A 12,280-nucleotide genomic window follows, 5' to 3' on the forward strand; every position below is an offset into this window, starting at 1 on the left:
ACACAAAAGGGCAAGGGCCTTAGCTACCCAGACAGAGGGGTCCCTTTCTTCTACATTCCTGCAAACCAAGGACCTCTACAGATTTGAGAAGGCTTTCGATCCTATATATCCTATTCTTAGCAGAAAGTTATTTCTCCAGTGGAGATACGGTACATTGCCTTTTAGGTCCTTTACAAGTTCCTGGTCACAAGTCCCCTCCACCAAGCACTGTCCTCTTTGTGATGATAAAGAGGAAAATGACTTGCACGTGGCCTTCTTCTGCCCAGCCTATAAGGCAGCCAGAAAGCATTGGCTGCTCCCCTTGATTAAGAATTTGGGTGGCAGGGAATATACACCTATGTACAGGATTTTAAAATCCGATGTTTCCGGCCCAACTGTTTTTGCACTCTCCAAATTCCTTACGAATGTTTGGTATACGCGCAATCGCCTTTTAAAAAATACTGGGTAGATTTTAGATTTGTTCCAACTCGCATTAATTGTTTTTATTGTCTGTGTTGATCTTAAAATCATGTATTGATGTTTTATCAAATTTGACAGAGTTCATATGATTTTATTGTAATGTGTATCTTTTATGACCAAATGGTCGAAATAAAGATTGGAAAATAAAATAAAAAATATTACTATCTATATTTGTATTGTGATTAGATAACTGTCACAAAAAAAGACTACGCCTATGTAGTACGTCTTCATTTATGCAATACAACTTAAAGCCGCCTTTTTAATTCTGCGTACCATTTACTATAATAATTATACTGTTATTTCAACTTTACCTGGAAGAGCCATCATTGCCAGCACGCCAACTCCTTTTACAAACACTACCAAATACCATACGCTTCCTACGTACACCTGTTACTAAGTTACGTTGCGAAAGCCGCCATTTTACTGCCTGCTTACTGGCCGCTACAACAATTAGTTAGCAGGCTGTTTTTAAAATTAGAAGTGTACAAAAGCCGCAAACAATTTTTTCAGCAAAGTAACAAATATACTAGACGCAGCAGTTGTATAAAAAAGCGTATTTTAGCTTTTAACATTTACATGCATTGTACTACCCTGATTTCAGTCGCATTAAAAAGGCGCGTTTTGTACTTCATGTTTTGTTTACGGTCTGCTACAGTAAATTCATTGATAAATTAGTGCTTTCGTTCCATATCTAATTTTGCATGAGCAATAACTAAAACAACAATGCGGTTTGTTATTCGCTTAAAAACAACTACTTGCTAAACAACGCACTTTCTTAAACAACCCTTGTTTATACTGCTAATCAAACGTGCCATCTATTACAATAATTTTATTAAAATCTGTATTTGTATTGTAAGTAGATAACTGCCATAAAAAAAATACTACGCCTATGTAGTACGTCTCCGTTTATGCAATACAACTTAAAGCCGCCTTTTTAATTCTACGTACCATTTACTATAATAAATATACTGTTATTTCAACTTTACCTAGAAGAGCCATCATTGCCAGCACGCGAACTGCTTTTCCAAACACTACCAAACACCATACGCTTCCTACGTACACCAATTACTAAGTTACGTTGCGTCATGCAAATACTGCAATCTTATTGGTTCCAAGGAAACGGCTATGCTAACATTCATACACAGTTGTTAACAATCTCATGCAGAAAGAATGACTAACACACCTACGCACTTAGTTATTTATTAAAACGTTTCTTTTTTGCCATCGCTTGCTGTTCTTTTTACTTTACCTAGAAGAACGATCACCGCTAGCACGCGAACTCCTTTTAGAAACAGTACCGTATAGCATACGCTTGCTACGTACATTCATCACCAAGTTACATTGCGTCATGCGATACTGCACTCTTATTGGCTACAAAGAAACGCCTATACTGTAGTTCACAAATTTATGCACAAAAAAAGTAATGCACCTACGCGCTTTGTTATTTGTTAAAACCCTTTTTTTTTGCTATGCTCTGCTGTTATTTCAAATGTACCTAGAAAAGCCATCCTTGCCAGTACGCGAATTCCTTTTACAATGACTACTAAACACCATATGCTTCCTACGTACACCCATTATTAAGTTAAGTTGCGTCATGCAAATACTGCATTCTTATTGGTTCCAAAGAAACGGCTAACCTAACGTTCATACACAGTTGTTAACAATTTCATGGAGAAAAAATGACTCACGCACGTAAGCGCTTAGTTATTTGTGAAGACGTGCCTTTTTTGCAATCGCTTGCTGTTGTTTTTACTTTACCTAGAAGAACGATCACCGCCAGCATGCGAAGTCCTTTTAGAAACAGTATTGTATAGCATACGCTTGCTACGTACATTCATTATCAAGTTACATTGCGTCATGCAATACTGCACTCTTATTGGCTACAAAGAAACGCCTACCTTAACATTGATATACGGACGTTCACAAATTCATGCAAAATGACTAACGCACCTACGCGCTTAGTTATTTGCTAAAACGCTCTTTTTTTGCTATCGTATGCTGTTATTTTAACTTTGCCGACAAAAGCAATCATTGCCAGCACGCACACATTTCTTTGCTATCCTTTGGTATTATTTCAAATTTACCTAGAAAAGCCATCCGTGCAAGTACGCAAACTCCTTTTACAATGACTACCAAACACCATACGCTTCCTACGTACACCAATTATTGAGTTAAGTTGCGTCATGCAAATACTGCATTCTTATTGGTGCACTTAAAAGCAAAAGCGCTATATCTTGACTGTCTCGAGTCGAGTATTGGTGAAAGATAAGTTACGAGCAAAGGCTGTTGTTTAATATTTTTGACTAAGTTCTGCTGCTTGAACATACAGAAGTAATAAATGAACCGAAATAAATTAGTTTACCGCTAGGCACACAAGGTAGGGGCTGCTTGTGTAGTCCGTGATTTTCTTCCTAGGTTTCCGCCAACCCCTCCATTCTGCAGCCTCTTTATCCAGTCTCTCCCTATCACTCTCTCTAGTCTCGCTCACGCCCCTCACTTCGCCCCATTTCCTCTACCGATCTGTCCCAGACTTTCTCCCTCGCCACTATCCTCTCTTTTACCTTCAGACCCTGTCTCTCCCACCTACTCCCTTTCTCTACTTTTAGTCACGCTCTTGCTGTTACGCACTCACTACCCTCTCCCTGCTTTCCTACATATTGCCCCTTTGTTTCTCTCTTCTCTGCTTTATATCGACCGCCTCTCAATACCATTTCTTTTCCCCTCTGCCTTTCTCTTCAACTCTTCTCTCATCTCCCTGCTCTCGCTCTCCCTCCCTGCTTACACCCTCTCTCTATCCACACCCTGTGAGTACAGCTTACAAGCCCTCTTGACGCACATGGAATCTACCTGTCTCTCACTGACAGTGACTATTTTAAGTGAAAGTCGATGACATTATGTAAGGCACTGGTTTTTAAATACGCAAACTTTTATCCCCCTCCTGTGATGTGAAACTGATTTCTGGACGTAGTCGCCTATCACCACATACAGGCCAAAACTGCAGGCCTCACACACTCTCACCCTCACTCACCCTTACCCACCCTCACTCACCCTCACACCTCCTCACCATCACACACCCTCACATCCTCACACCCTCACACCCTCACATCCTCACACCCTCACCCACCCTCACTCACCTTCCCACCCTCACACTCCCTCATCCTCACACACCCTCACTCACCCTCATCTCCACAACCTTTACACCCTCACTCACTTTCACCCCTCACACCCCTCACCCCTTCACCCTTGCAGACCATCACTCACTCACACCCCCTCACCCTCACCCACCCTCACTCACCCTCGCTCACTCACCCTCACACCTCCTCACACATCCTCACCATCTCACACTCTCACTTACACCCTCACTCACCCTCACACCCTCACACCCTTATCCTCACTCACCCTCACACCTCCTCACCCTCACCCACCCTCACACTCTCACCCACCCTCACACACACTCTCACTCACCTTTATCCTCACTCACCCCTCCCCATCCTCACACCTTCACCCACTCTCACCCACCCTCACTCACATTCACATCCCCTCTATCTATCGCCCTCCCTCTTTCTATCGCCCTCCTTTTATCTATCGCCCTCCCTCTATCTATCGCCTTCCCTATATCTATCGCCCTCCATCTATCTATCGCCCTCCATCTATCTATCGCCCTCCATCTATCTATCGCCCTCCCTCTATTTATCGCCCTCCCTCTATCTATCTATCGCCCTCCCTTTATGTATCTATCGCCCTCCCTCTATCGCCCTCCCTCCCTCGCCCTTCCACCCCATCCTAATTCAATCCACCCTACATCTAATAAAATAAATCTAATAAAATATTTACTTGTCCATGGGGAAAGTTGCTTCATAAATTTACGTGCCCTGTAGCAAAACACACTTGCTTCTTTTGTGCCATTTAACGTGACAACAAATTATAGCAACAATCTCATTATATAAGAGCTCTGATATAGTCTCTCTGATTATGCCATAGCTCATACCATAAAAGTGTTTCAATACTTGCAATCTCTTTACAATTCCACATTTCTGCTAATGTAAATTCGAAGGCTAAATGTAGTAGTAAGCAATAGGTTCAAGATTAAAATGCCCTTTTCAATCTCTGCAAACTAACGTGCATGCTTTAAAGTACTTTACCAGAATACATTAAATATATTGCGGTCTCATTTACAACACATTATATAAATATATGCATAAACACAGAAATGTAATATACATTGTTTTCTATTACAGGTTATTGAAAAAGAAGAAGCTAACACCAAGGTAATATACTGACTATTTTTTTATATAAGTGTCACTTACAAGTCATTGTATGCATACATTGTTCAAATTGCTTACAATAGTATGTTACAATAGTTCATAGAAAACATTACTAGTAAGAAATTACATTTTATGACAATTACAACAAACCATTAGTATAATGTATGCATAACTATACCATAAAATTAGCAAAATTACATATAAAAAGTAATAAAATACACTTAAGCAAACAATTAAATAGAAATATTTTACTACAGTGTCACATAAAAAGCTACATAAATGTATACTAGCATACAATCTCACTACCATCAAGCACATGAGAATTTTTCACTAACTTCTAGAGGTAGGCAATGCTTACCAAATAGTCTATTTGCTATAATTCACAATTACAATAAACTAGCAAAAATATGGGATGCACAAGATTTGCATTATATAATGGATCTTGGAAATGCATTATATTTATATAGGCATTCTATTAATAAACAAGATTTTAAGCATCCTGATGAACTACCAAAATATATAATGCATGAAAATAATATATATTCAATTCGTCTTCGTCTTACTATGGTAATATATTTAAACATTTTGATTTATCATATCCAGACATTCAAGAAGCATTAAATATATCAATAACACATTCTGGAGTCTTAATATGCATGGATGTGTATGTAATTTCTATATTTAAAAATGAAGATACATACTTTATTTTCGATTCACATGGTCGAGATAACACTAGGATGCCACATCCAAATGGCACATGTGTAGTCATCTTAAAAAAATGTTTTCAAGATGTAATACATTATATTTGTAGTTTAGCAAGTTCCATAAAGCCAATTAATGCAGTAGATATACAGTTTGAATTAACACCAATAGATGTTAAAAAATACAACCAACATCATTTAAACAAGCATTACAAAAACTACACAAAGTAGCAAAAGATAAAACTACATTTTTAGTACATGATGCAAACATTTTAGAGCAGGCAAATAACAATAGTAGCAAACTTGAAGAAGCAACAACATCTAAGTTACAAGCAGGACAGACTAGTACTATTATATACACACAAGTAGCAAGCTCGTTAATACATACACTACCTGAAACTGTTACAAAAAAGAAATTAGATAAGAAAAGATGTAACACAGATAGAATTACTTCTAAAACTGCTAAAAAAGCAAAAAATAGTATTGTTAGAAAAAAGGGTAATTAATGGAACAAATATAGACAAGCAAACATATGCAAACACACTTACTACAAACTTACCACTCACTGAAGAATTGCAGATTGCTACAAAATGTAACAAGAAAGTACTTAAAAAAGAAAGCATTAGAAAACATAAAATAATTCAAAAGCCATTAACAGCAAGTACACTAAGAGATAGTACTAGTCAAAAAGCCAAAAAGAGTAATAAAAAAAACTTGATAGCAATGCATTAGTACAATGTACTACACATAAATTAGATACAGATGAAACAAACATTATTGATAGTAAACATAAACATAGTAATATAGTAATAGAAGTTAACTGTAATGTAATACATACACAATTGCAAGAAAAAAAATAGATAACACATACATTTGCAATCTTGTATTTGCTATTATTTATAGTCAAAGTACAGATACAAGAAAATGGACTGCACAAGATATGCATAATATAATGCAACTTGGCAAAAAAATGTATGTAGATATGATAACTTTCTATAAGAAACGAAACATACAGTTTGAAAATGTACCTACTTATATTGAGAACAATAATACAATGTATTCAATTAAGATGCAAAAACAGCAGTTCCATAGCATAGTAAGAAATAATACATTACAAAAAACATACACTTAACTATAAAGAAAGCATTAGCTATACATGATTCTACTATAATATTTTTACATTCAATTGTAATTATTTTTATTAAAAGACATGATAACTATTGCATTTATTACTCACATACATCACAAAGTAAGCATAAATATACTACTGATTGCATTCCAATCAGTATAGAAATAAAACATATACAAATTTCATGCAGTATATAACAATGCTAACTAACAAAATGCTAGCCCTTAATGAAGATTTAGTAATACTCAAAGTAATACCTTTAACAGTGACTAAAATTCTTAAGTCTTCTTTAAAAAAAACACAAAAAAGATTAGGATTAAAAAAAATGTTGAAACTGCTAAACAAATGCTTATACACTATAGCAAACAATTAACCTGTTCACCTATCACTTTCCAATCTGCAGGAATTAAAAAAAATGTTACAAACATAAAAAATGATACAAATGAACAATTAACTTGTTCACTTATATCTATTCAACCTGCAGTTATTAAAAAAAATGTGACAAATATAAAAAATAAAAATAAAATACAAATAACTAGTAACAGTGAAAATAGCATAGTTCCAGATATAACAATTAATAATTTGCAGACTATACCATTTGCTGAAAACACTGCAAACCAAAATATTATCCCAATTGAATATATTAATACAGGTGCAATACAAAATAAAGATGCAAATATGTTAACAATATTAGAAATAATACATGCTTTTCATAGTGACATTCAATATGGGCCAGAATATATATGTACCATTTGTAACCAAATGTGACATAAGCAGACAGTTCAAAATATAGGTCATATTAGCAAACAAAAAACATTTTTGTAATGTAACATTAGTGATTATCAAACAGATTATATATGTGATACATGCTATCACTGCATAAGTAAAAATAAAATACCACCATGTTCTGTTTACAATGGAATGAGTTTTCCTAATATACCATCTGAACTATATTTACATAATTTAGAAGAAAGAATAATATCTCCAAGAATACCTTTTTTGCAAATTAGAACATTGCCACGTGGATTTCAAAAAGCATTAACAGGTGCTGGTGTTAATGTCCCAGCTGATGTTATGACAACGATTACAATGTTGCCAAGACAAATAAGTGATAGTATGACAATTCCCATTAAATTAAAAAGGAAGTTACGTTATAAATCACACACACATTTTGAAAATGTAAGACCTAATAAAGTAAGGAATGCAGCTGCATGGTTAGCTTGCAATAGTGAATTGTTTAAAGAATATGGAATAACTATAAACCCAGATTGGCAATACACATCAAATCAAGAAACTAATGATAAAAATACATCTGAAACTAACAATACTTCAAGTAGTACAGATGAAATACCTGTAGGTAATTTAGATACATTATTAACAAATGAAACTATTCCAACCGAAAACATTAATGTATTAAGTTTAGCTCCTGCTGAACATAATACACTACGTGGATTATATGAAGACAAAGATTCTGAATATTTAGCATTCCCAACAATTTTTTGTGGTAAACGTAGAACAGCTAATGAAGATAGACATGTAGCAGTACATTATAGTACAATATGTAAATGGGAATTAAGAAGTTTTGACAAAAGAGTAGCTAATTGTGTTACAAATCTGTTTTTTAAATTAAAACGATTGCACATTAAACAAATACATGACAACATTTTTATATCACTTAGAAAGTATTTTACTAATGGCAAAGTTATTACAGTGAAAGATATAAAAGACAACTTAGAAAGCATACTACAATACAACGAAGGTTACAAAATATTAAAAACAATACGGAGTTCTCCTCCATATTGGGAAAATTGTAAGAGAGATGTGTTTGCAATGATAAGGCAATTAGGTATCCCAACTTTTTTTTTTAAACTTTATCAGCAGCAGAAACAAAATGGTACCATTTAATTAATATACTCTTACGTATAAAAAATAAAAAAGAATGTACCAGAGACAAATTCAAAAGTATGTCATAGGAAGCAAAATGCAGTTTAATACAGCAAGACCCAATAACATGTGCACAACACTTCGATCATCAAGTTAGGAAATTATTCAATTGTGTTTTACTTCACAAATCAAACCCACTAGGTAAAGTAACAGATTACTTTTACAGAGTTGAATTTCAAAAGAGAGGATCACCACATATACATGCATTGCTCTGGATTGATAATGCACCACAATATAGCATACACAAAGATGACAAAGTTATTAGTTTTATTAATAAGCACATAACATGTGCAAAAACAGAAGACATACCTTTAGACAGTTTACTTTTATTACAAAAACATGGACATACAAAACATTGCCGCATTAAACATAAAAGAACATGCAAATATCAATTCCCAAGATATCCAATGGCATGCACACTGATATTAAAGCCATTACAATTAGAAAACACAAATACTATGTTTAAGCAACACATAGATGTTATTCATGCAACAATGAATACAGAGCAATTTGCAACTTACACATATGAAGTTTTTACAACATATGCAATTAACAGAAGAACAATATATAACATGCATACAATTACAAATAAGCAAAACAACTATTGTTTTAAAAAGAACACCAGCTGAATGTTTTATTAATAATTACAATAAAGTAATTTTAAGAGCATGGCAAGCTAGCATAGATATACAGTATGTTTTAGATGCATATGCTTGTGCTGTATATATTGTATCATATATAAGTAAATCTCAGCGTGGCCTAAGTAAAATATTAGCACAAGCTGCAAAAGAAGTTAGCCATAATGTAAACATGAAAGAGCAATTAAAGTACATTGGTAATACATTTTTTAAATTGCACTGAAATTAGTGCACAAGAAGCTGCTTACCTTATATTGCAAATACCCTTAAGGAAAAGTTCAAGAGCATTTGTATTTATCAATACAAGTATGCCAGAGCAGCGAACATATTTAATGAAAGACATTAATACAATCAATATGTTACCAGAAACATCAACAAAAGTACAATTTGACAATGTTATTAACAAGTATAGTAAACGGCCAATAACATTAGAACAACGTACTTTAGCTGATTATGCATCAAACTTTAATAGTAAACAGAAAGCTAACAAAAAAAAGACAAAAATGCCTATGATAAATTACTTTTAGAAACTGACTTTTATAGTTCAGATGAAGAAGAAGTTCAAATAGATGACTTAATTACTAACATAAACAGCAAAATTTGCACTCAACGTAGAAAGAAAGTAATTCGATATCGACGTTTTAATAAAATCAACGACCCTGAAAATTATTACAGAGAATTACTTATGCTGTACTACCCTTGGAGAATAGAAAGCAATATAATTTCACAAAAAAGTACATACTATGAAAGATACCTACAAGTACAAATAGAAGTAGATACTAACTATAACTTATATAATAAGCAAGACATAATAATTAATACTGAAGAAACACATAATGATGATGAAATGCTAACACCACCAGCATCGCCTACAATACCAATAGCAATAGATAATCAAGAAACAACAACACACGCATATCAAACAGATGCACCATATGATCTAGCACTAGATTTAGGAATTAGAACAATTGCAGAAGAAGAATTATTAGTAAACAATATACTACCACAAGAAGAGTACAATAGTATTATGCAAGACTTAACAATGGAACAACTAAATTTTGTCTACCATCATTTGAATTGGCTAAAAACAAAAACATGTTTTTTTACTTTTTGTACTGGTGGTGCAGGAGTAGGCAAAAGTTTTCTAATTAATGCACTATATCAAACTTTACTACGATACTATATTACAAAAGCAGGAGAAAATCCTGACAACATTTATATATTACTTACAGCACCAACAGGGAAAGCAGCACATAATATAAATGGACAAACTTTACATAGCACATTTAAAATTCCAGTCTCACAAGCATTAGCATATAAGCAATTAACACACGAAAATAGAAGTACACTACAAATTAAATTAATGCATTTAAAAGTACTCATAATAGATGAAATATCAATGGTTGGAACAAATATGTTAAACTTCATACACAATAGATTGCAAGAAATAAAAGCATCTAATGAACCATTTGGAGGGATATCAATATTAGCAATTGGAGACTTTTACCAATTAAAACCAGTTTTTGATACATATATATTTGAGAACTCAAAATATATGTATGGACAATTAAGTACAAACTTATGGCAAACACATTTTAAAATGTTTGAACTTACAAAAGTTATAAGGCAAATAAATGATATACCATTTGCACAAATGCTCAATAGACTAAGAATAGGTGAACAAACAAATGATGATGCTCAAACTTTGAAATCACGAGAAATAGAACCAGACTCAAGCATAATACAGTCTATACCATATATAATGTTTACTAACAATTAAGTTAATGAAATAAATCACAATGTTTTAATGCAACATATCAAACACTATCCAATGTATACTACAGTAGCTATAGTTACAGTACTAGGAGATCTAAGTGCAGAAGTAAAAGAAGCAATCTTACAAAAATTACCTACCAATACAACACAAACAATGTCATTGGCAAAGATATTAAATATTGCCATTAAATTACGTTATGATGTAACTTCTAATATTAATGTAAATGATGGTTTAACTAATGGTGCAACAGGTATAGTTGAATATGTAGAAACTACAAAAAATATCAAATTTTTGTTTGGATGCATTTTGACAATCACAAAATAGGCACACAAACAAGACAACAAAACAAACACCTTTACAAAACAAATATTTCTCACAGTTGGACACCAATATTACCTATTTCTCGTAATTTCCAATACAGCAAAAAATTAATAACAATAGTACGAAAACAGTTTCCATTACGGAAATCATCTGCACGCAGTATACATAGAACTCAAGGTGAAACAATAGAACCATTATATATACATTTTACGAATAGCAAAACACACCACTTACATTATGTAGCAATTAGCAGAGCAAAGTCTTTAAAAAACATATATATTAAAAACTTTAAAGAAGATAAAATATTAACACACTTTAAAGTACACGAAGAGATGTTTCACATGAAAACACATATGTTATTACAAATTTCTATACCACAAATACATCAATATAACAAAAGTTTCACACTTATAGCACATAACATAAGATCACTACAAAAACTGATGCTAATATATTAAATGCTGATGTGTTATGTCTAACTGAAATAAATGTTACACACAGAACACCTAACGGAACATATAATATTGATCATTATAATTGTTTGTTATTTGACAAATTTTATAACACACAGACAAAACATGGAATAGCTATATATTACAACAAACAACATGTTAAAAATCCCATTTTTACAACAGAACAACAAATTGACATTTTGCAATTCACACAAACAATTAACAACACACAATACTTAATAGTAATTATATACAAACCACCAAAAGTTGCAATACAAGCATTGTTAACAATTTTAAGTTCTACATTAAATGCATATCCACATCATAAATATGTCATCATAATGGGTGATTTTAATATTGACCTACAACAAACAACATACAATAGCAAACTACTAAAAAGTTACATGGAAACAAATTTTGCTTGTGAACAGAAAATAAACACACCTACAACAGATTACAACTCTTTACTAGACCACATTTTTACAAATGCACATCTTACAAATTACGGCACATTAGAATCATATTACAGTGATCACAAACCAATATGGATAGCTATTTGATTACCTGTTTGAAAATGTTACCCTAAGAAAGTAC

At 33.2% G+C, this 12,280-nt stretch overlaps 1 protein-coding gene across 1 annotated transcript in view; it reads right to left on the minus strand.

Annotated features, from left to right (window-relative positions):
- The window catches only part of CGREF1 (cell growth regulator with EF-hand domain 1), a 161,391-nt gene that overhangs the window by 97,482 nt on the left and 51,629 nt on the right, over positions 1–12,280 (minus strand). The gene's annotated exons all lie outside the window — the stretch shown is intronic.

Source organism: Lissotriton vulgaris, chromosome 6 (assembly GCF_964263255.1).
Source record: "Lissotriton vulgaris chromosome 6, aLisVul1.2, whole genome shotgun sequence".
NCBI classification, from domain to species: Eukaryota; Metazoa; Chordata; class Amphibia; order Caudata; family Salamandridae; genus Lissotriton; species Lissotriton vulgaris.